The sequence below is a fragment of the Xenopus laevis genome, chromosome 5L, assembly GCF_017654675.1.
Source record: "Xenopus laevis strain J_2021 chromosome 5L, Xenopus_laevis_v10.1, whole genome shotgun sequence".
NCBI classification, from domain to species: Eukaryota; Metazoa; Chordata; class Amphibia; order Anura; family Pipidae; genus Xenopus; species Xenopus laevis.
Genome location: NC_054379.1, coordinates 140,973,142 through 140,998,702, shown reverse-complemented (window position 1 = coordinate 140,998,702; position 25,561 = coordinate 140,973,142). Strand labels below are relative to the sequence as shown.

The 25,561-nt window shown below is 39.0% G+C and overlaps 1 long non-coding RNA gene across 2 annotated transcripts; it reads left to right on the top strand.

Annotated features, from left to right (window-relative positions):
* The first annotated feature begins 3,272 nt into the window (after nucleotides 1-3,272).
* Nucleotides 3,273-8,370, top strand: LOC121393830. Of its 2 annotated transcripts, none has more exons than XR_005961396.1 (4): nucleotides 3,273-3,469; nucleotides 5,956-6,146; nucleotides 7,760-7,811; nucleotides 8,291-8,370. It is a non-coding gene; the product is annotated as an uncharacterized LOC121393830 (long non-coding RNA). The 2 variants fall into 2 exon arrangements; XR_005961395.1 differs by having other exon boundaries at nucleotides 3,273-3,473.
* The last annotated feature ends 17,191 nt before the right edge of the window (nucleotides 8,371-25,561 follow it).

Genomic DNA, 25,561 nt, shown 5'->3' with positions numbered 1-25,561 from the left:
AAGCGTGAATCATAGTTATGAGACTGATATTTGCTGCCAAATTCAATAGTTCCTGTAGGTTACTAAAAGTCAGACTCGCCTGATGTTGTTGTGCAACATCAGGCCCAATCAGTAATTGCCTTGTGGGATCAACCCCACGAATGAAGTATAAGGCTTGAGATTTTCCCATAATAGCTAGGGACTTTGCCACTGCTGACGAGCTGTGTGATGTTGTTATGGTTTGCTGCCTCCAAAATGCCGTGTCCCCCGGTTGGAGTGATGATATAATATCTAGGTAACGTATTAATTCATTAACCCTGTATATATTAACTCTTTTCACTGATAAGTGTAAGTAATAAAAAGTGTTGCATGACAATTGATTTCCTGTTTTAATACAGTGAGGTGTGGGTGGGGTAGGTTAAGCTACCAATCATAGCAATACAAAGCTCTAGCTTCAGTCCCGTTCGCTAGCGAATTGGCGACTGTGCCTGTTAGTGAATTGTGATGTCCCTACAGGTGGCAACTCTGGCGAAAAGACAATAGCGTTAGCCACTTCACCCTTTAGTAAATCTGCCCCTATGTGTGTTCTGCTATAAAAGTCAGTTACCCCTTTGATTTTAGGTTGCTTGAATGAAGCATTCATTTTACGTGTGCCCATGGCTCCATGTCAGTTGTAGGCCAGTGGCACAGGGACATTTTTCATATTTCAAGTCCTCTCAGGGACATTTACATTGACCAACCTGTCCTCTCATTCTTTTCATATCTGGGGCAGACATTTGTATCACATGACAGTATCACTTGAGACAGTTTACTTCCACATTCCAAAGTTGAGGAAGTTGTGTCTATGGGTACAACTGTTTGCAATAGCCAGGACATATCCCTCTCAATAGTGATGGGCGAATTTATTCGCCAGGCGCAAATTTTGGGGCAAATTCCCGTGATTCACCGCCGGTGAATTAATTTGCAAAACCGCCACTAAAATTCGCCAGCGAACATTTGCCGGCGTAAAAAAATGGACACTGGCAAATGGACGCCGTTGCGCAAATTTTTCACCATTTCTCGAATTTCACAGGAAATTTGCAAATTTTTCTGCAAAGCGAAACGCCCCAAATTCGCCCATCACTACCTCTCAAGTCAATTTAAGATGCCTGCAAGTATTCAGGGAAACAGTAGAAAAAACACAATAATTTTATGCAGACTAGATAAAAAAGTAAAACAATTATGGTAGTTGAATTCAGATAAAATGAATCAAATATCCGAGCAGTGGGATGACTATTAACATCTGCATCATTGTGAGAAATCTTGAACTGCTATTCATTAATGCTAAATGCCTTGCCTTGTCTACAATAAGGCCTTACTGGGCAGATGTTAATAGACTACACAGACAATTTGTCACATCCTAGAGAAAACAGATGCCTCGTATGACTGGAGATCGCTCTATGGTGGTTGCATGAGAAGAGCTAAACGGAAGGAAGACCGGCTGACAATTTCATATGGATGCAATTTTGGCATCATGATTAACCTCAAGCAATTCCACAAGTCAATTAATTTTGCAAATGGCCACATTATACATTGTAGTATAATGAATTAGCTTTTTTTTTTTTTGTGTGTGTACAAATGTGGTTGGTATATCCCTAGGATGGGACATTGTTTTGCATCAAAAATGCATTTTGTTTGTTTGGTGGAACTTTCATTATCAAGCCTTCTCTACATATGATTAGTATGTTTAAGTAAAGTCTAGAACAAAGATCCTTAACCAGTGGCTTGTGAGCAACATGTTGCTCGCCAACCCCTTGGCTACTGCTACCAGTGGCCTCGAAGCAGGTCTTTCTTTCTGAATTCCAGGCTTGGTTGCATATAAACCAGGTGTACTGCCAAACAGAGCCTCTTGTAGGCTGCCAGTCCGCATAGCCAATCACAGCCCTTATATGGCCCACCAGTAACTTTTTCATGCTTGTGTTGCTCCACAACTCTTTTGACAATTGAACGTAGCTCATATCTTAAAAAGGATGGGGACCCCTGGTCTAGAATAATCATTCCTAAACTTTCAGGGGACAGAGAGCAGTGGCTGAGAAAGTCCAGGCTGAAGTCCAGTTTGGGTGAGATTGGTGGGGATTGCATATTTGATCTACTAGATGTGTTTTAAGGTTTGTAAGCTGTGGTTTGGAGTGACCAATATTCTTGAAGCTGTTGCAAAATAGCTCATATATAAGTGTTTTCTTGGATATCAAAAAAAAATACTTAGAAAACCACTGGTTTAGAAGCTTTCCCTCCCAAAAAGTTACCCTTTACCAGTATGGCTTCATTGATCCTTGACTTTGTTCAGATCAAGACTATGGGGCGCACAAAGAAGAGAGCTGTAGGCAAAGGTGTCAACACCCTAGTGCAGGGATCCCCAACCTTTTGAACCCGTGAGCAACATTCAGAAGTAAAAGGAGTTGGGGAGCAACACTAACATGGAAAATGATCTTGGGGTGCCAAATAAGGGCTGTGATTGGCCATTTATTAGCCCCTTTGTGGATTGTCAACCTACATTAAGGCTCTGTTTGGCAGTGCACCTGGTTTTTAAGCAACAAAAACTTGCCTCCAAACCTGGAATTCAAAAATAAGCACCTGCTTTGAGGCCACTGGGAGCAACATTCAAGGGGTTGGAGAGCAACATGTTGCTCACGAGCTACTGGTTGGGGATCACTGCCCTAGTGAGTATGAGTGTTGTGTGAAACTGGTCCATTTTGCTAGAAAACTTGTGAAACCTAGGGGCTGATTCACTATGGGTCGAATATCGAGGGTTAATTAACCCTCGATATTCGACTAGGAATTGAAATCCTTCGACTTCGAATATCGAAGTCGAAGGATTTAGCGCAAATTCTGCGATCGTACGATCGAGGAGGATGGAGGAGGATTTAAATCCAACGATCGAAGGAATATCCTTCGATCAAAAAAAGTTAGGCAAGCCTATGGGGACCTTCCCCATAGGCTAACATTGACTTCGGTAGCTTTTAGATGGCGAACTAGGGGGTCGAAGTTTTTTTTAAAGAGACAGTACTTCGACTATCGAATGGTCGAATGGTCGAATAGTCGAACGATTTTTAGTACGAATCCTTCGATTCGAAGTCGTAGTCGAAGGTCGAAGTAGCCCATTCGATGGTCGAAGTAGCCCAAAAAAAACTTCGAAATTCGAAGTTTTTTTACTTCGAATCCTTCACTCGAAGTTAGTGAATCTGCCCCTAAGTGCCACAGTTAAACAAATATCCATAGACAGCTGAAGGAAATTCATACGTATAGTCCTATAATAAAATAGTTTTTATCTTGTTCTAGGTTCTACTTAACTGTTCATGTGACTTCACTTAATTGTACCAGGATGGATAAGGTGGCCAAACATGGACCAAGTTTGCAACTTGTTTGTGGGTATATGGGGCCAACAGAGAGAGAATAGGACTGCACCAACGTTTGATGTCAAGTCTGTAGGCCCCTCCATTTAATCAAACCTGTATGTATGTATATTTTTATTTTTATAAAGCACCTTGAGGCAAAGCACTGTACAGCGCGATTTTCCAGGTGTGTGGGGGGTCAATTTGGGCCTAGATACTTGCCAATCATGTAAAAATACTGTAGATGTTTAATTAAAAAATAAACCTGTACCGGAAGTTTCTTCTTTTTCTTTAATTCCCTATACTAACATTCCCCATTCCCAAACTGCACTGCTAGGGGCAAATTTATTTAAGGTCGAATATCGAGGGTTAATTATCCCTCGATATTCGACTTCGAATATCGAAGTCGAAGGATTTAACGCTATTCGTTCGTTCGATTTTAATCCATCGATCGAACGATTTTTCTTCGACCAAAAAATGCTTTGGAAGCCTATGGGGACCTTCCCCATAGGCTAACATTGACTTTGGTAGCTTTTAGGTGGCGAACTAGGGGGGGTCGAAGTTTATTCTTAAAGAGACAGTACTTTGACTATCGAGTGGTCGAATAGGCAAACAATTTTTAGTTCGAATCGTTCGATTCGAAGTCGTAGTCGAAGGTCGAAGTAGCCCATTCGATGGTAGAAGTAGCAAAAAAAACCATTCTCTCTCTCTCTCTCTCTCTCTCTCTCTCTCTCTCTCTCTCTCTCTCTCTCTCTCTCTCTCTCTCTTTCTCTCTCTGCAGCTGCTCTCTTGTTTTGAAACTCCATCACCTGTGTCCTGTGTAGCACATGAGATATTTAACAAGTTACAGCACTAAAGTAAAGTCAGTGCCCTCAGCTAGGAATCCAACACACTGCACTGGAGACAGGTGCCAGGGTTTACAATCCAATGTGGCCACCAGCCCTGCAAGAGGGAAGGTTCCAGAGAGCACATTTCATTAAAATAAGACCACATATTAAATTAATTGTAATTGGGAGAAAATATATTTCTTTTCATAATTTGAAGCATATCCTTTTACTAGTTATTTCACCTGTTAGTGTCAAGCAACTATAATATTTCAGTTACACCTGCACCCAGTCTAATGCAACATGTCTTAAGACTGAACTCCACAGCGTTTTTTCGGCAGATCGTCGATCGGTGAAGAAACGCAGGTGAGAAGTCAGATGCAATCGCAGACGTCAATATATAATTGGACTGAACAAAAAGTCGCAGGTAAAAACTACGCTATTAGACAATCAGATGAAGATGCTGCTTTCTGCATTCACAACAGTCGTGTCGGATGTAATGTAGTTTTTACCTGCAACTTTTTATTCAGTCCGATTATATTTTGACGCCTGCAATTGCTTCCGACTTGTTGCCCGTGTTTCGTCGATCTCACAAAAAACGCCCATGGAGTTCAACCCTATTGTCTTTCTATACATACCTTATTCTAAAGTCAATTATGAACAATTAAGGGCAGAATTATGAAAGCACACATTTTTTCCCATTTAAAATGTTGGCTATTCCCAAAAGTTGCATTTCTTTTTTTATTTTGGTGAAATATTTAAATGATCTGGCTCATTTATTAAAGCTACAGCTATAGAAAATATAATGCTGCGGCTCCTTAATAACACTTTACAAGTAAAGCCATATAGGTATGGGATCTGTTATCCGTAAATCCGTTATCCAGGAAGCTCAAAATTACTGAAAGGGCGTCTCTCATAGACTCCATTTTATCCAAATAATCCAAATTTTTGTACCTTGTACTTGATCCAAACTAAGATATAATTAATCCTTATTGGAAGCAAAACCAGCTAACTGGTTCTATTTAATGTTTACATGATATTCTAGTAGGTTTAAGGTATGAAGATCAAAATCATGGAAAATCCCTTATCCGGAAAACCACAGGTCCTGAGCATTCTGGATTATGGATGTAGCGAACCGCCGAGTATGTGTTCGCGAACGCTGTTCGCGAACACCGGCAAAAAATGCGAACAGTTCGCGAACTGTTCGCGAACTTCGAACATCCGAAAATCGATTTTAGCGATCGAATGGTCGAATGGTCGAACGATTTTGACGCGAACGCCTATTGGCGAACGTCGCGCGACGTTCGCGAACTTGCGGCGGACGCGAACAGTCGAAGTTCGCGCGAACTAGTTCGCCGGCGAACAGTTCGCTACATCCCTATTCTGGATCACAGGTCCCAAACCTGTACATACAGTACATACATACTGTAACTTCTTGGTTTTCACGTTAGTCTTAGTTTCAAATAGTTAGAAGTACCCCATGTTTTCTATGGAATGGGGAAACAGAGAAAGGAAAATGGTTTCCAGTCTGTTGGCACTAATTAGGTAGCATTCTGAGAGATAATTATCTCGCAATCTCTAAGCAAACACCCAGGAGGAAATTGCATACTTACAGACAGCTTAGCATTAAAAATAAATTATCATATTAATGGCGCTGAGACGATCCTGCCAGCTGGTTTCTATCTCCAAGTGCTCTGCCTTTCTATAGCTTCAAAAGTACATCATATGGTAAAAAGTTGAAGGATAAATACAGTATGGGTTTTTGTGCATTGCTACCCTAGGGGCAGATTTATCAAAGGGCGAAGTGGCCGTCGCTAGTGAAAATTCGTCAGAAATCCCATCCTCACGGACATCGCTAATTTACTAAAAGGGGTAGAAGACAATTCAATACAACAGGTTTCTCCCTAACCCCTTGGATGTTGCTCCTAGTGGCCTCGAAGCAGGTGCTTTATTTTGAATTCCTGGTTTGGAGGTAAGTTTTAATTGCATAAAAAACAGATGTACTGCCAAACAGAGCCTCCTATAGGTTTTCAGTCCACATTGGGCCTACCAATAGCATTTCACAGCCCATATTTGGCACCCCCAGTAACTTTTTGCATACTTCTGTGGCTTATGGGTACTGCTGGTCTAGAGCTGAGACAGGTAATATATTGAAAACAGTCAGTAGGTTGAAGCCTGTATTTTAATGACAGAAAATTACTGTGAGCTGAAAGGTTATAATGGATCTTTCTGTAATTTGGATCACCATACCATGAGTCTGTTATATATCATTTAAACATTAAATAACCCCAATAGGATTGTTTTGCAACCAATATGGTTTAGTGCAGATTTGTTACTATCAAGTACAGGCTACCGTTTTATTATTACATAGAAAAAGGAAATCAGTAAATCATCATTAAGTTGTTTAGAATGGACTCTAACGGAGATGGCCTTTCAGAACCGGTTCCCAGGTAAGGACCTGTAGAAAAAAACACAACTTTATTTCTATGTTGACCAATAAAATCTCTTATAAGCCCTAACACAGCCTTTCATCTTTATTCATTCTCAATTCAGCCCCTCTCCTACCGTACCTCAAACATTGTAGCATGCAGTGTGCACGTGTGGAAACATTTTTTGGGGGTCGTCTAGTTACTCCATTGTTTAAATCTTTAAAATTGTGCTTGTATACTTTACTAGTGGTGCTGTGGTCAGTGCTGGGCTCTGAATCTAAATCCAACCTGTATATTATCTGAATGGTATTTGCATATTCTCTCCATGCTTATGTGGGTTTCCGCCCATCTATGCTAATTGTCTTCTGATAAAAATGGCCCAAGTGCAAATGATGGATAATTGCTGTAAATGCCTGTGTAACATGTCAGAGCATTGTAAATAATGCATAGTGATACTAGAAGGCTCATCCATGGTTGGATTTAGTTAAAATGAGAAATAAGAAAGAGTGTTATCTCACTTGCATTATATTTTCCTTGCTTGTATTTTTCTGAAATCTAATGAAGAATAAAGAGCTCACATTTTAAAAAATATCTTTTTACCCAACTCCATCCCTCGATGAATAACACATCAACCTTAAAGTGAATTATAATAACATTAATTCATATTATACCTTTTTTTAAGCAGTCTCTTATCTCTCATTCTATCTTATTTTCTCGATGCAAAGTCATAAGATAAACTGACTTATTGTTGGTGCAAATCTCTTTTCGAGCTGCAACTTATATTGAGAAACAATTAAACTTATTTCTATTACCTCCCTGCTTGGCGGCTCCTTTACTCAAACCGAAATCAATTTAGCACATATGGTAGTCAACCAGGCTATTCAGAACAAGTAGAATAACACAAGCCATTGTACAAGTGTACTACAACGAACTAGAGGATAAACAGTTAACCTCGCTTTTTCAGAGTTCACGCAACAGTAATTCCAATATATCTTGCTAATTGGGACTGGGGGATAGAATCATTTGATATCAGCCACTTGATCTCCAAGTGAATGAATCCAAACTCCCTCCAGACTCTGTCTTCTTGTTTATTCTGTTTACCGAGCAGTAATTTTGTCTTGTTACTAAAATTACGCTTTTCATCCCTTTCCCTCAGGCAACTGCTTTGCAGGATCAAGAACTGAGAACTGGGAAACCCTGCATGGGTGGTAGGTACACACGAACACACGTATGAAGCAGAAAATCACACCGCAATCCAATTTAGAGCCAGAGCCTTGACCATAACCTAGTGCAGCTTATAACTCTGATATGTATTTATGGTCTCATTAGGAGAGCTTCACTGCTTCTCTAGAGGCTGTTGCTGAGTACCAAACATGAATCAAGCGAGTTGTTTTATTACAGTGCCCTAGTAGCCATGTATCTATCTGTAATTTATTAGATATGTAAATGTGAAATTTAATTCTGTAGATTCACATATTCATTTCTTAATATCACATTAATATCTGTGAAAAATGTCATCCTTGGAGACTGAGTTGGCTAAAATATCTGTTCCTATGGTACTCTTCTTGGAGATCTCTATGCTTTATTGTAGGGAGCAGTTCTTAATTCTGTATCCACTTTGAGGTTGCATTTCAGTGACTCACTTTCAGGCATGAACTAATAAATGTTTTTTTTTACTTGTGTATAGGCAGCCATCTTAGCCCATCGTGCCTGATCCTGTGTTTTCAGAAAAAGCAAGCAATTCACAATACAACTGCTTTCAGATAAGCTACTGTTTCTCCTAATCAATGTAACTGGAGGAGTCAGGGTTGGACTTGATATACTATTGAGTGCTATTTTCATATCTAGCAATAGCACTGCAGGTGCCAGGGAGCTGTTATCCTATTACCGTCCCATTGTTCTGTTGATTGGCTGCTGGAGGAGTAAGGGAGGAGATGATATCACTCCAACTTGCAGTGCAGCAGTAAAGAGTGACTGAAGTTTATCAGAGTCAAATGGCTCTGGGAAACTAAGAACACGTCTAGCCCCATGTCAAATTTCAAAATTAATGGAAAACTAAACTCCCAAAATGAATACTTAAACAACAGATTATAGATTACAGTTTATATCAAATTAAGTGACATATTGCCCTTTTACATCTCTTACCTTGAACCATTTCATGATGGTCTGTGTGCTTCCTCGGAGATCACCTGACTAGAAATACTACAACTCTAACTGCAACAGGAAGAAGTGTGGGACAAAAGACAGAACGCTGTCTGTTAATTGGCTCATATGAACTAACATGTTTGGTTTGTTTGTGTGCACAGTGAATCCTAGGATCCCGGGGGGGGGGGCTTATTTTTTAAAATGACAATTTTCCATTTAGTATTACACAATGGCACTTACTAATAAAAAGTATATTATTATGAAAATAGTTTATTTACATGAAGCAGGGTTTTACATATGAGCTGTTTTATTCAATATATTTTTATAGAGACCTATATTGTGTGTGGGGTATAGTTTTCCTTTAAATATAAAAAAAAATATGTTTTCTCTCTTGAAAAATGGATTTCAATGCAGGATTCTGCTGTATGAGCACAAATAACTGATGCATTTTGTATAAAAACTTGTTTTCCCATGACAGAATCCCTTGAAGGCTACAGTAATAGGTACTTATGTATGGCAGAATCTAACATTTAGCACAGTATCCTCTCTTTGTAAACAAGGTCCATGGCCTTTTCCATTATATCTCCTCCTCAAGACCCTTTATATGTTTTATAATGTTACAGTTTTTGCAGCCACAAGTTGAGACAGATACACTGGTTCTTAATGGAGGGGTAAAGGATGGGTGAGAGATTAATTTGAAGCCAAGACTGAAGGAAAGATAGTGCAGTGTTTTATTAAGCACGTACAGCACACACACATCGGAAATGGCTGTTAGAAAGCCTCCTGCAATCCCTACTCACTGCGCTGTTAACAGCTGCTGCATGGGGATTCCTGTCAAATTTCGAGCATCAGTTAAGACCCTAGTGAAAAGAATTAAGCCCAAGACTATTTTCTGCCTCAGTACTTCTTAATGGTTTTGCTACTTTTTTCAAACATGAGAAAGAGGCTGGATGCTTAAAGGAAAGATTCTTAGGAAATCTAAGGATGAATTGAATGGACATACAGAAGGGCTTAAGGTGGCCATACACGGGCCGATAAAAGCTGCCGACAGTCTGAGTCGGCAGCTTATTGGCCCGTGTATGGGGCCCCCTGACGGGCTTCCCCGATCGAGATCTGGCAGAAAGTCGGCCAGATCTCGATCGGAAGGGACTAAAAATCCCGTTGGATCGTGGCCGCATCTGTTCGTTGATGCGGTCCTGCGATCCGACCGCCCATTAGGCATCGTTAGGATCCAATCGTTGGGCCCTAGGGCCCACGATCGGATCAGCCCGATATTGCCCACCTCAAGGTGGGCAATATCGGATCTCTCCATGTATGGCCACCTTAACTTTCCCTTCACTGAATGGCCTCACAATATGAGCACTTAGATATCACGGCCAAGCTCTTTTAGGTGGTTCTACTCCCTTGAAGTGTGGCCATGTTTTATAACAGCAAACATTACAGTCGGGGGCCTGCACACACCAATTTTGCAAAGTAAAAGGGTGCCCGGGACTGTGGGGAGGTAATGGGAGCAGAGGGAACCCTGGGACTTGCTACATAGGGGGGGAGGAGGATTGGTTGATGACACTAAGGAAGGGCTGTTATAAAAAGGGGAAGCTACTTACCCTCCTTCTCTTGTGACGTCTCGTGCACCTGGATTGATGTGCAGGCAGCGTGTCTTGTCTCCCCTAATGGCGGGCGATTCCCCCCCCCTTCTGTTGCACTGTTACACTTAAATTGTTACATTTATTTGTTAATAAAGTTTCAATGGATTGGTTACCATATTGTTAAGAATGTGTTTTACAACTAATATTATTATTGTTGGTGGGTAATTGTTTTGGTTTTTGCCATTTGGGTATGGCTAGTAGGGTTTTCCCTCTACATGCCCACCGCGGCTGCGGTAAACTGGGCTTGGTATAACATGGCAAGGACAGGGTTATCAGTTTTTGGCAAATATCGTTTAAATAAAAGCTGTGGCCAACCTCCACCCACAAAAGGGAGAACTGAGTCTTGTGTTTTATTTAAATTACTCATAAGTGACTGCCTCCCCACATTCTTATGGGGGTGCGTAATCATTTATTTAGCCTTTGCCATCTCCCAAGTTTTTTTTGGAGGGTTCCTCTATCTCTCTTTGTCCTGAGCATGTAAAGCAGCACAGCAGTGCAAAGGACTGTTTGGGGTAAATACTGCCACAATGGAACACAAATCAAATTTTAAGGGTCAGATTTATTAAGGATCAACTTGTGTTTTCAACAAAAGTTTTCGAGGTTATTTTTTCGGTCAAAACTCACATTTTAGGGTTAAAAAAACCTTGCATTTTCAAGCTTTTTTTTTAAATGTATTATACCCCAGCCCTGGAAATAGCTCAAATCCGAAAATACAGCATCAAAAACCTGTCAAGTTCATGTAGGAGTCAACGGCAGAGGTCCCTTAAACCGTTTGAAGATGTCAATAGCCTTCATGATTTTCAAGTTTTTTCAGAGGGTTTTGCCCTAAAACTCAATCAATTAGAGCGAGTAGAGTTTTTTTTTTCACCGAAAATACGATTAAATTCAGGTTTCGCAACTTGAACTCGCTGAATCAAGTTTTTTCCATTCCAGATTTTTCTTAAATCAAGAGTCAAGTCAAGAGAGTCAAGAGAGAGTTTATTGTCATTTCATCCATATACGTTTGTACAGTACACAGTGAAGTGAAACAACGTTCCTCTAGGTCAGGACCATGGTGCTACAGACAACAGAAAAAAGTGCAAGTGCAAAAATATGCAACTCCTGCAAGACAGGTCAGCACAGTGCAGGGACAGGACTAGTGATGGGCGAATATGCGGGGTTTAGCTTCGCCGAAAAAATTGCGAATTTCACGAAATGGTGAAAAATTCACGAAACGGCGATGGTGTCTCGTTTTTTACGCAGGCGTCTGTTTTTGACTCCGGCATCAGTTTTTTGGCAAAAATGCACCGGCATCCAAAAAACGGATGGCGGCGTCCATTTTTATGTGATGCCGGCGAATTTTCGCGGCCGTTTCGCGAATTGCACAAATTCGCCACGAATTCGCACCTGACTAATAAATTCGCCCATCACTAGACAGGACAAGACAGTGCACACTCAGCAGATGTAATATGTTAAGTAAATAATGCTAAACGTTAAAAGAATAGGAAACCATTCAAGTTGTGAGTTCTATCAAGCTCATTCGAGTTCATTCGAGGTATAAAAAACTCTAACATTCGACTTTTGATAAATAACCTCCTTATAAGTTTCGGTGCCGTGAATAATTCGAAAAATCAGTATCTGCTTTGGAACACATGTATGGTCATTCCTTGCCCAAAAACATTTTTCTAAGTCGCAACAACTAAAACTGACCTGTACAGATAGCATACTTGTAAAAGAGAAGGATGGAATTTGGAAGACTCAGTCCTTAAACAGAAATTTGATTTCTTATCAACAATTATGATTATCATTCCTCAAACACTCAGGGGCTGATTTATCAAAATCCAAGTTTGTGGGTTTTTTTTTGTTTATTTATTGTTTAAGATTTCCAGCCTTTTTTCTGCATGAAAAAAAGCCGAGTGGGAATATTCTGACTAGGGATGAGCAAAATATTTTGCTGTTTTTCACAGTGAAAAAATGTCGCACTGTTTGAAAAATGAGGCAAGATTAACTTTAATGTGTTTTGTGAATTTTTGGCTGTTTTGTGAATTTTCAGCAAAATGAATGGGTCAGATTAGCACATGACTAATGCTGATGCATATTCTACTTAAATAAGGTAGCGTTCGAGAAAAATAGTAAATGACATTGCGATCAGCCAATCGCTGCATCATAGCCCTGTTTTTAATTTCATTGACAAACCCCAAACCAGCTCCACCCGAGCCATGAAATGTCACCCCCACCCCTTCCACCTGCTCATAATTTGCATTGTCAAAAGGTGGAACTCTAAGTAGAGTACATATTCACAAGCCAAAGAACCTGTGGGCAAGAAGCAAATTAAGGGCAACCTATAGAAAATGTCTCTGTTCAAGGTTTTTTTTTTAGCTGTTTAAAATAATTGGACTTTTACAACCTTATATACAGCAAATAGAAGAATGAAGTTTTAACTTGCGACCAACATTTTTACCACCATTGCATTTAACCTATTTGAGGTTTAGTGATTAGATGGAAAAAGTGCTTGAGTTCTGGAGCAATTTTTTTCAGTTATTTATTTTTCTCTAGCTCAAAAATTGATAAACAGGCCTCTCTATGTTGGAATAATCCGAAGCTGCATCCTACCACTGAAGACATTTAGGGGCAGATTTATTAAGGCTCAAATAGTAAATTCAAATTTGAATTTTAATTCCCCTATTAGAATGTAAATTCTAAAATCCTAAAACCTTCCTATACAAGTCAATGGCGAGGTCCGTGGAGCCATTTGGAGATGTTAAAAGCCTTCCTGACACTCAAGTTATTTTTCTCTGAGAAAAACACGATTCATATAAATCGAATAAGATTCGAATGCGATTTGAATTTCGGGTCAGAACCATTTGATTGAATATTTGACATTCATTTTTTTTTTCTTAAATAACCTCCCTCAATGATATGTGAGTATATTCGACTTGATCCCAACTAAGTTATAATTAATCCTTACTAAAAGCAAAACAATTGGGTTTAAGTAATATTTAAATGATTTTTTTTAGTAGACTTAAGGTATGGAAATCCAAATTACAGAAAGATCTCATATCCGGAACACCCCAGGTACTGGACATTCTGGATAACAGGCCCCATACTTGTGTTATATAAAACAGCAAACAAACAATAACAATCAGTTCAAATGGTGGGTCTCAGATGGCCAACAAACTGTCTGCAACTTAATAGCTGTTTCTAATATAACATATCTTCATGATAGCCTGGTCTGTTTCCATGGAGAGCCATTATGAGCAGCTTTCCCAAGTACATCTTTTCATGTTGTTCAACCCAGGTCTTTTCGATATGAGCGATTTTCTCTCTTTACCTCCTGCATTCTATGAAGTTGCTTCCCAAAAGTGCTGTTTGTCCTAGTGTCTGAATTTCATGCAGGATAAAAAATGTGATGCAAGGTGCAGACCTGCAGTCCAGCCCTGTGGATGGTCAGGTTGGGGCCTGTGTCTTAATGCAGGCAGCACTGTATTCATGGGGCACACACAGGGCAGGGAGTAAAATTTAGAAATGTTTTTAAAAATGCCAGTTGAACCAACTTGTACTTTGCAGGTGGTAAACAACTAGCCAAATACTGTATCTCTATTGGTTTCAGTGTGGTTGGTGCATCCAGTTGCCCTTGTAGAGAAAACCCATAGCTCATGTTTCTCATTATTTAGAAAGTCCTCTGTTGATCTGCACTTCCAATTTCAGTCTCAACTGGACTTCAAGAATAGAATTTAAAATAGTAGAATAAATTACTTGCAATGTACACAGTGTACTTTAGTAATAAAAACGAAGCCATAAAAATCATGACAGAATTCCTTTAAGTTTTAATATAACAGTGCCTAAATGGGGTCACATTTCCTTACAGGAATCTCTGTTTCCCAGGGCTCTAGATAAGCCTTATGGATGCGTGTGATGTGACCATAATACCAATCTTATATACAATGTGACCCATGTTTCATGTATAGTAAGTAGTATCTGGTCATGTTTAAACAACTATCTGAAACTATTTAATTATGATCCCTAGACCCAAGCTTTATCCCAGGGTATTAGTCTCTTTTAATGGATTATAGGTAGTGAGGGTTCAGAGAAGGTTGTAGTAACTAAAACAGAGTACTTATAGCCTGAGACCTGAGTGTGTGTATATGTAAATAATGCAATTACTGTACTTTTGGTGGGACAATGACTGTGGCTGTGTGAGTAAAGTACATCAGTAAAATCTGATTCATCTATATAGGAACGACAGTAAATATATAATAATCTCACAGTAAATGTCACTCGCTGACTGTAACAATATTATTATGCAAAGTAATGGAAAGAATATGAAATTGAGCATTATATTTTATTTTGCAGGACAGATCTGACTGTTACTGATGATTTGATCTGAGGTTTCCTTTACATTCAAGCTGGCATATAACAGTCTCTAAGCAATTTAAAAAATATCCAGTTTTGAAAGAAAATTGATGTTTATCAGTGAAGCTACTTCCAAGCATACACCCAGGCAGCTTTAAACCGATGAATTTCAATCTAAAGTATGATAAAGAATGAGGAATTTGACTTCCCATTAGAACTGTACAAATTTTTAAGTAGGCTGTAGGACAATAAATAATGCTGCGTGGCAGGTTTCTCTTGACGTAATCATCAGGTGTAAAGCTGACCTGCAGATCTTCACCCCATCATCTTCAAGTTCCATGTATACCTGTTTTCTGATCAATATTCCATACATAATTAAGAAGTTCCTGGAGGTTTCTTCACAATTTATAAGCTGCTGTGTGACCTTCATGTTTTGGTAAGTTTTGGATAATTTATAATGGTTTCCAGGCTGGATTTCTGAAGAGGCCACAAAGGCCTGGGACTAGGGCAGCACAACTTAGGAGGCGCATGCCACTGAGCCGCTTCTACATTTTTTACCAATATTGTAGAACTGGGCACACAGGAGAATTAAATCTCCTGTACAATGTCCCAAAACCATCACGCAAACGAGTTGGGGGGAGCAGAAGTGACTGAACTGAGCGGGAGCATGAACAAGTACAGACCATCCATAGGGACTTGGCCTTAGGGCGCCCAGCTGGCAAATCCGGACCTGATGGTTTCCTTGCATAGTTTTCTTCTAAAAAATTAATTTTACATCTGAGATTACAAAAATGGAACAGAAAAGTAAAGTAATAACATTGGCAAAGTTTGGTTTTTAACTCATACCAACCATAAAAAGACTTAGGGGCCAGTTTATCATGCATTAATATTTTAATATTCTAATTTAATAATATTTCTACTTGTTTGAATCGTAACCTCATGTCATTGGCATCAGAAAGTAAGGATTCGTATGGGTACTACTGCCATCTCACTGAGCAGAATGGGATTTGATTGCACAAAGCATTTTATCACACAGTAAGGGGCATATTTATCAAGGGTCGAATTTCGAATTGAAAAACCGTCGGAATTCGAATTCAAAACGACCAACCGAAATTAAGTCGAAGTTTTTTTTTGGTCTGATAGGTCCGTTCTCGATCGAATCGGTCCGTATATTGTATGAATCGAAGGAATAGCGCATGCGATCGAATTGGATTCAAAGTTTTTCCCAAAAAAACCTTTGATTTCTCAAAGTCCACCAATTGACTCCAAATAGGTTCTAGCAGGTCCCCCATAGGCTAAAACAGAATTTCGGCAGGTTTTAGATGACGAATAGTAAAAGTCAAATTTTTAAAGAGATAGTACATGATAAATTTCGATATTCTAATTTTCACTATTCCCTAGTCGAAGTAAACAAAAAATAGCTTGAAATTAGAATTTTTTTCATTTGAAAATTCACCATCATCTGCCAGTAAGTCTACACAAGTCTTTGGTACATGTATAGATTCATGAAGTGTTGCTTCAGATATGAACGTTTTGATAAATGGAGAGAATATCACACTGTTGGAAATCCTTTTCAATCCCCCTGACTGTAGGACAGACCAGCTCCTTACCTCAAGACAATGAAGACTTCCAGTTTGGGATATGATGGCTTGCAAAAAGCATAATAAAGAGCAACACAGTTATATTATTCATATTGAAATGGCTACCAACTGAAACCTCCCATTAGATGCCTGCCCTGTGAGCCACCTTCCATACAACACTGAGTGGGTGATTGAGAGTTGGCAACTGTATTCAGCACTCTCCTGGGACCATTGTCCAAACAGATCACCCCCACCATTATATATCTCTGCCAGCTGTGATAAAGTTAAGGTCCCCATAGACGAAAAGATTTTTCTTTGATGAACGACCGATTTTAGTGCAATCTGACCAATCCGTCAAATTATCGTGAGGTTAGTAGCAGTGTCGGACTGGCCCGGCAGGAAACCAGGAAAAAACCTGGTGGGCCACGACCCTTAATGGGCCCCCGCCGGGCCAGACCCTTCTTCCAAGTTTGTTTAAAAAAAAAAAGATTTCTATAAGTGCTGCGCTGCACCATCTGCGCATACGCGCAGCGACATTCATAAAGAGCCCTGAGAGGCGCCTTTCAAGGAGTGCGCATCACAGTAGGGGGGCGGGGGGTTCAGGGGGCCCTGGACAGTAGTTCCGGTGGGCCCTGAGCCCCCCAGTCCGACCCTGGTTAGCAGGAATCGAACGATCGCACATCTTACGATTTTCCGGCCGACATCTGTCAGAAAATTGATCTGCCAAGTTAGAAAATTTTCATCGGTCACAGTGAAATGTATCCATTGTCCAATTGTTTGCAGGGCCAAGCAGGCAGCTCCCCTCAGTTATCCTGGCTTTAACTAGACAACTTCGCTTGAAATGGTCTAGTTGATGGACAAAGCGTACATTTAAACAATCGTTTCAAGATAAGCTTGCTCTAACGATAACAAAAAGATCTTTTAAAAATCTTTACATCTATGGCCAGTTTAACCCTAACACCCTTTCATACTCTCTAATGTATGGTAATTTAACTCCCCATGACCTCACTTCCTGTTGGCCTTTTTACCAAACTCTGCCCTGCACCCACAATCCCTCTGGTTTCCTGCCTGCCCCATTGCATGTACAGTCAAGGCTCCCTGGTCTGAAAGAGCCAAATCCATATTCCTTGCTGTTCTAGCGCAGTTACAGAGCTTTGGTTGTTATGGGTTACCAGACTGGGGCAAACTAAATAATTACATAAGTAAAAGTCACTTATTTTCCAGTCCATCTTGATAAAGCCTATCCTATGCCTGTACATTATGTTCCATTGCCTTCTAACCCCTTTGTTCAAGTAAACACTATCAGAAAGCATTGCTTTTGTGCTGCTGTAGCTCCAACGTTGCCTTGACATACTGTACCTTGACATATTTCACACTCCAAGCTTTAGAATACATTTTATGATACTGTTGTCGTGCATGGATTCATATATTTATTACTGTTCTCTTTCTTTGTGAAATGTTTAAAGGAATCAAGTTTATTATCTTTTTTATCCTTCAAGGACCTTGGACCTTTCGTATATATGGAAATTAATATGAAGCATGAAGTTGCTTTATTATATAAAATTGTACACAGTGTTAGGGCTCATTTATAAACATTGGACAAAGTTGCATCTGGGCAGTGATCCATCTGGACCAATCAATTACTTGCAGCTAGTGAAAAAAAAAAAAAGCTAATTACGGGTTTGGACTTTATTGGTTATGGCCCAGGTTAAGCCAGTGTGTTTTCAGGGACAGGTATCGGATCCGTTATCTGGAAACTCATTATCCATAACTAGTAGACTTAAGGTATGAAGATCCAAATTACAGAAAGATCTGTTTTACAGAAAACCTTATTCAAAAAGTGTGGGGAAAGAATACCATTTGGCGCAAAATACTGCTGCACAGGTGCCTTTATTCACCATCACACGACATGTTTCGAGCTTAATTGCTCTTTATCAAGTGTATCCAATCCCATCCCATGGACACACTTGATAAAGAGCTATTAAAATCAAAACATGTTGTATGATGGTGAATAAAGGCACCTGTGCAGCAGTATTTTGCACCTAATGGTATTCTTTCCCCACACTATTTGAATATTGGATTGTGCTTTGGATGGAAGCAGGGGTATAAGATACCAAAAATAACTTTTCAATAAGGGGAACAGTATATATACAATTGCGCTTTACAGAAAACCCCAGGTCCCAATGCATTCTAGATAACAGGTCCCATACCTGTTAATTTTCATAAATGATTTGAGGTATGGAAATTCAAAACAATGGAAAAAACCCTTATTTGGAAAACAACAGGTCACGAGCATTCAGATTAACGATTCCTATACCTTTATGTAGGGGCACATTTACTTAGCTCGAGTGAAGGATTAGAAGGAAAAAAACTTTGAATTTCGAAGTTTTTTCTGGCTACTTCGACCATCGAATTGGCTACTTCGTCCTTCGACTTCGACTTCGAATCGAACGATTCAAACTAAAAATCGTTCAACCATTCGATAGTCGAAGTACTGTTTCTTTAAAAAAAACTTTGACCACCTACTTCGCCACCTCAAACCTACCGAACATCAATGTTAGCCTATGGGGAAGGCCCCCCAGGCTTTCCTAGCAATTTGTGCTCGAAGGAAAATCGTTCGATCGATGAATTAAAATCCTTCGATTAGTTCGATCGAGCGAATTGCGGTAAATCCTTCGACTTCGATATTCGAAGTTGAAGGATTTAACTTCGATGGTCAAATATTGAGGGTTAATTAACCCTCGATATTCGACCCATAGTAAATGTGCCCCTAAGAGTTAAGGCTGGTTAATAATGAGTGGGTTTATTTGTTACCTCTTATGCTAACCTATTGACATCTAAAACATACAGTATGTCTATTTAATTTGTCTATGAATCACCAAAACTGTGCTACATTTACAGTGACATCCTTCAGTAGAACATATATATATATATATATATATATATATATTTATACCCCTGCCTATGATCGCTTCCATCTGTTCTGTAGGACATCTGCTTTGTTTGGTTTCTCTGGGAAAATATTAGGGAGACCTGGCTATAGGCTACAGCTTGGCATGTACATATTGCAAATTGGCCATATGCATATACAGGTACTAAGACTTTTCTGTAATTTGGATTTCCATACCTTAAATCTATTCAGAAATCAGGTAAACATTAAATAAAACCAATAGGCTGGTTTTGCTTCTAATAAGGATTAATTATATCTTAGTTTGGATCAAGTACAAGGTATTTTTTTATTATTACAGAGAAAAAGGAAATCATTTACAACAATTTGGATTATTTGGAGAAATTGGAGTTAATGGGATGCAACCTTTCTTTAATCCAGAGCTTTCCTGATAAAGGGTTTCCAGATAATGGATTCCATGCCTGTATTTGGATAAAATGGAGTCGATGGAAGATGTCTTTACCATAATTCTGAGCTATGTGGAGAATGGGTTTCTGGATAACGAATCCCATACCTGTGCCGGGGAGGACACAAGCGTTAGTATATGCGTGTCGGATAGGGAATAACTATATGCAATACCCAAACATCCAGCCTTGTCTTCACATTACTGAAAGAATGATTAAAAATGTAACTAAAGCTACATTGGAAATATTAGGCAGAAGAGTTCCGACTGCACAGACAGCTTTCTGAGTGCTACTTAATGAGACAGTGACCAATAATTTAGATATGTGCCATGCTCCAGTTATTTGCAATTAAAAGTAAGAAGCGCTCGCTAAACCTTTTCATTGTAATTAACATACTCTACTTCTTAAAGTCTTTGCTGTCGCGAATGCTTAGTGCAGCCTTAATGCAAACACCTTGACGTATTTATCTTTTTTCCCGTTCAAGCCTAAAATTGATTGGGAGTATGTGGAAAAGAGTTCTAAAGTACAGTTTAGCATATTTTGGGATAATAAGTTAACCAAAAGCGCCTTTTGGATTTGGTTGGTAAACAAAAAACCTCTATAATAGTCAGCACTTTGCAGCAATCAGTGTTTTATCATTAAACACACAACATAAATACCTGAATAAATATACATTTGGATATTACTGTTACTTGATGTAACTCTCTGAGAACACATTTCTTGAGCTAATTGGGATTTAGTGAAGTCTACTGTGACCTTAGTATTTGATGCAAATATCTGTTCTGAATTATAGAAGTGAATGTGCCCTAATGCAATCAGTGAATGACGGCTTCAAACAAGGATGATGCATCGTTCAGTCCTTTGTCCTTTTTTTGCCCTAAAAATGAAGAAGAAGCATTGGATAAAGGTTCCAGACTTGGAAGAACCTTTTCATTTATTATTATACCCTTCCCTCATCTGTTATAGACAGCAGGGGGCATTATACAGGTGTGGGACCAGTTATCCAGAAATTTGGATCTTTATACCATAAGTCTACTAGTAAATCAATTAAACATTAATTAAACCCAATAGGCTGATTTTGCTTCCAATAAGGATGAATTATATCTTAGTTGGGATCAAGTACAAGCTTCTGTTTTATTATTACAGAGAAAAGGGAAATAATTTTTACACACCCTGGCCTTCAGAATATTATAAGCCCGGTGCTCAATGATGGAGGGTTCAGCACCCTCCCAATCCAATAGGCAAAAAATTCACTGGCACACATGGCAAATATAAGAAGGGTCAGGCCCTTGCAATTTATTATGGAAAAAGCAACATTTCGGGGTAACATCCCATTGTCAAGCACAATGTCTATGGGAGATGGCCATCCCGTAATTCTACGTTTTCTGGATAACGGATTCCATACTTGTATTGATTCTTCCCTTTTGAGGTTGTATTACTCTAACGCTTTTAGAGGTAGATTTACTAAAGAGCAAAGTGGCTAACACTAGTGACTTTTCGGCAGCATTGCCAGCCAGAAAGGACATCACCGATTTATGCGCAGGCGCCAATTCGCTGACGAACGGGACCATCGCTATCGGTCATTCGCACTCTATCGCCAGACGACTTTTCGCTCTGGCAAATGTGGATTTTACTGAACGTTTTCGCCAGAGTTGCTTTTGCCACCTCACACCAGGCAAAGTGCTTTAAAAAGCAGTTAGATAGTCCTCAATATTCTGTCACTTACATCATTTCCTGTGTGCCGAAAATGCATCAAAATTAAAAAAAAAACGCTGGCGACTTTTCCTTTTTTGCAGCTGAAATGCCTGCAAAAGTCCTTTTTTTTGGCTGACAAACTTTTTTTGGGTAACTGGTTTTCTCCAGACATTTCATAACGTATGGAACATTAATTTTACAGTGGGCTCATATGTAGGGCATAATATTAACTCTCTTGTCTTTATTATGGTTCCCTGGACATATGTAATACAAAGAGGTAACTTTAAGCTTTTGCACCAACATTTATAATAAAGACGTCCATCCAACTTTAAATTACCCGCCGTATGCAAATTGACATAAGAGCAAGATCACTAATGAATTTTCACTAGGCACCGCTGAAGTAATGCTCGAAAAAAATCGCCAGTGGTCCGCGCCTGGGAAGAAACTTCGCATTTCAGTGAATTAGTGTATTCATAGCGCATTTGCTCCTGGTGAAGTGGTGCGATGTGTGCGAAGCCCTTTAGTAAATCTGCCCCATAGCGTTCATCTAATGTCTGTAAAGAGTTTGTAAAAAAAAAGAGTGTGTTAAGATAAGCAAGTAGGGCAGTTAAGGTGCTGGAATAAACTGGAATAAAGTGCAGCAAAGATTTATATAATTTTCTATAACTATTTATGTTCTATGTTTTTATCTGAAAGATGCCATCTAGTAGGCGTTAGTATCCCATTAACCTCTCCATTTTATTTATTTTTATTACACATTTTATTAACCTTGACTCTCCTTTGTAGCCTTTCTGTGCCCTTCTTCAACCAAAACAGTATCTACACTACAATCACTACATATCTATTTTAAAAATAACCTTCTCTCATCAGCCCACAAGATCATTTATCTCATAATCTGCTAGATATATCTTATCTACCATCCATCCCTCTCACACACCTCTCATTAATTTTCTTCACACTGCTCTTCTTATTCTACCCACATACATATCAGTAAACGTTGTATCGTTTGTGTAGGCAGCAGAAAGCAATGTCACTGTGGGCTTTGTATTGTTACTGAGGATTATAAGAGAGTTTGGGGTTGTATATAAATAGCTGGGCCTTACAGAATGAATTATGTGTTCATGACCAGCTGAAAGTTTCATCCTCACATTCATTCACTGCTTCATTACATTTTGCCCCCTGCTCAACATGAGTGCAATGAATAGGGCTTGTGCCGAACATTCTTTATGCCTTTTGTTTTAATTGTAAAAAAAAAACCCTGTAATTTCTTGAGCTAAACATGACAAAGAGGAAGAGGGAATCTACTTCATGATTAGTGTGGTAGATAATTAAATTACTAGTAAACCACACCCTCTATATTCTCTTTGTTGTGATTGTTTTGTTCATTATGCTGGGGGATTATTTGTGCACTATTATCATTTATTGTACAAATATTGTTGTGTTACTCTGCAAGCTAATTTGTGTCTCCTTGGAGAATTCAAGTTTGTTCTTTATACTTTTACCTTTTTTTTGTTGCCAACCTTACTTTCTGTGTTACTGTTATTTCCCTGTTGGGGATCACCAGTTTGAACTGAAGTAACCAATCTCCCCTACCATGCCATTAACAGCTTTCCTCTGACAAAACTGCCTTTATTGGTGTTAAAGTACGGAGACCAGGCAGCAATGGTTCTGACCTTATACAGCCCTTTACCAAGCCCATGCCAACATGTGAGTAACAGGAGAGCTACAGAATTTTAGAGTCCTATTATCAACATTTCTTCAGCAAGCCAAAACCAACCAGATATTTGCTTTCAAGCAGAGGACCATTAATTTGTTCCTGATGTTTGATTGTCAAGAGTTTCTAGACCTGCTGCAAAAATGTGTAAATTTGGTTCTGTTGCCCCTATCATTTTTAAATCATGGAAATATTAGAGGTGCTTAAAACAGTAACCCAAGGGGATAGCAACCCCTGCCCACCATGGGGTATATTTATCAAAAAGGGAAGTTAGAGATCACCACAGTCCTCTAGAGTGAAATTCCGCCACTCTCCATTCATTTCTGTGGGATGAAGAAAGGCATGAACTTTCACTTTCACCCTTTGATAAATACGCCTTTAAATATCCCATAAAAATGAATGGAGAATGGCGGTATTCCACTCTAGCGGACTGTGGTGATCTCTATCTCATTATCTCTTTGATAAATGTACCCCAAAATGTTGTTAAACTCTCAACATCCCATAAATAGTCAAAGATTTTAGTAGCTCAGAAACAATTGCAGCAGAATATATTCTCAGCCAAGGTTAGAACCATTTACCAAATACAATATCTGGAGTCATTTTGCAGTATTTATATTCATACAATTAGCTCATGGTCCTTGGTCTGCCATAATTTGGATCTACACAGCCAGCATTGTGCACCTAACATTTGTATTCATTAACCTAGGATGGTAAATATTAATAACTGACCAGTGCAGCCATGTAAACTTGCAGTCATATGTTAAGGCATATATATTTAGAGTGTTACAAAGCACTCAAAGTGTAGAAATAGCAGGAATGGATGAGTATGGAAGATTTGACCAAACCAAAAATAGATCCTTCAGGGAATTTTCACATATATGAGCCTGTGCAACTGATCTATCTTCTCACATTGACCTCCAAGAAAGACATTTTACTGCCTTATTGCCTGGCTTGATAGAATTTCGTGCAGTGGCACAGATCCATATTCTCCTCTTCTCAGTTAGAACTACATTTGTGATCAACCCCATTCCCCCATGATACAGCAAAGTCCTTTACAAGTTCAATTAAATTAAAGAACTTTTTTTCTTTGCATCAGGGCCCTGGCATGTCCCAGGGATGGGATATCCACTCTCCAAATTATCATAAAAATAATTAGTGATTGATAAAGCAGGAAACGCTGGCTACATAAGCCATTAATCACTCTGACAGCAAAAGACAATCTTGGGCTCTTAGTAGAAGCTTTTAAATGAACTGCAGAAAGCTCTTGCTACACTGAAGAACTTTACATTATGCAAAGCTCTGAGCAAGGTTCATCAAATCAAAAGAAGGTTTAGACTCAAGGCCCACCAGCTACTTCTGACCTATACTCCCATCACCCTTCCTAAGGATCATGGGAGTTGTAGTTTTGAAACTATCTGGCAAAACAATGTTTGGCATATAAATTCTGCAAAGGCTGAAGGGTCTAGGTTTTGAAATGTGAAGACTTTGGGCTGATAGAGCATCATAAATTGTATATTTGAATATTTAGAAACTACAGAGAAATGGAAAAATAATATAAAGGGTCATTTGCAAAAGGGCAATTTTCATACAGGGAGGGTACCCATGGCCAGTGAGAATTTCCCATCTACTACAGTAGCTCAATCCAGTAGTTAATAGAAACAGAAACAGTCATTTATAGGTTTTGCACTTGATTCTTCTTTTAACTATGAAGAGATGTTTTATTTTTACAAAGCACAACAGATGAATGGACAATATGGACATCATTGGTCATTATCAAAGGCAGTCATAAGTGCACTAAATGGACACATTGGACACCAGCACTTTTGCAATATCCATTTTTTTTATTTTTTGTAGATTCCAGGATATTATCAAAATGTGATACTACTAATTTAATGACATCGAAACAACAGTGCCACCTGCTGGTCAGTTCTTCAAAACCAAGATACAGTCAATAGAAGCAAAACAGAGAACTCAGTTGATGTTCTGCTTAGCACCAGAGTAAGGTGAAAATGCAGAGAGACCACATTTACGGGGCTATTTATCATGCTGTTTAAAATAAACATCACTGGTGATGTTGCCCATAGCAAGCAATCAACAATTCAATTTCAGCAGTCACCTAAAAGTTAAAAAAAAAAAGCAAAAATCTAATTGGTTGCTTTGTATTCATATGAGAACAAGATAAAGTTTGGATGTTTAGTGTAAGCCACTCTTGTAAACCATTACAAGAGATAAAGACACCAGAAATTAAACTCTTTTTTACATCTATCATAATATTGCCTTTGGAAGCTACTTATAACTTTGCCATAAAGTATTTGCAGGATGCTTTTACATTACCTGTCTGATGCCCTATGTTCCTGTATGAGAGGGCTGCCATATTTGTGCAGCAGGAGTCCATTAGCAAATGTTGCACATATGAAAATGAATTCAGAGTGCGAGGGTAAGGTAAGAGATAAGTAATTCCATTTATTGAAGGGAGCTGAAAGACAACAGGAACA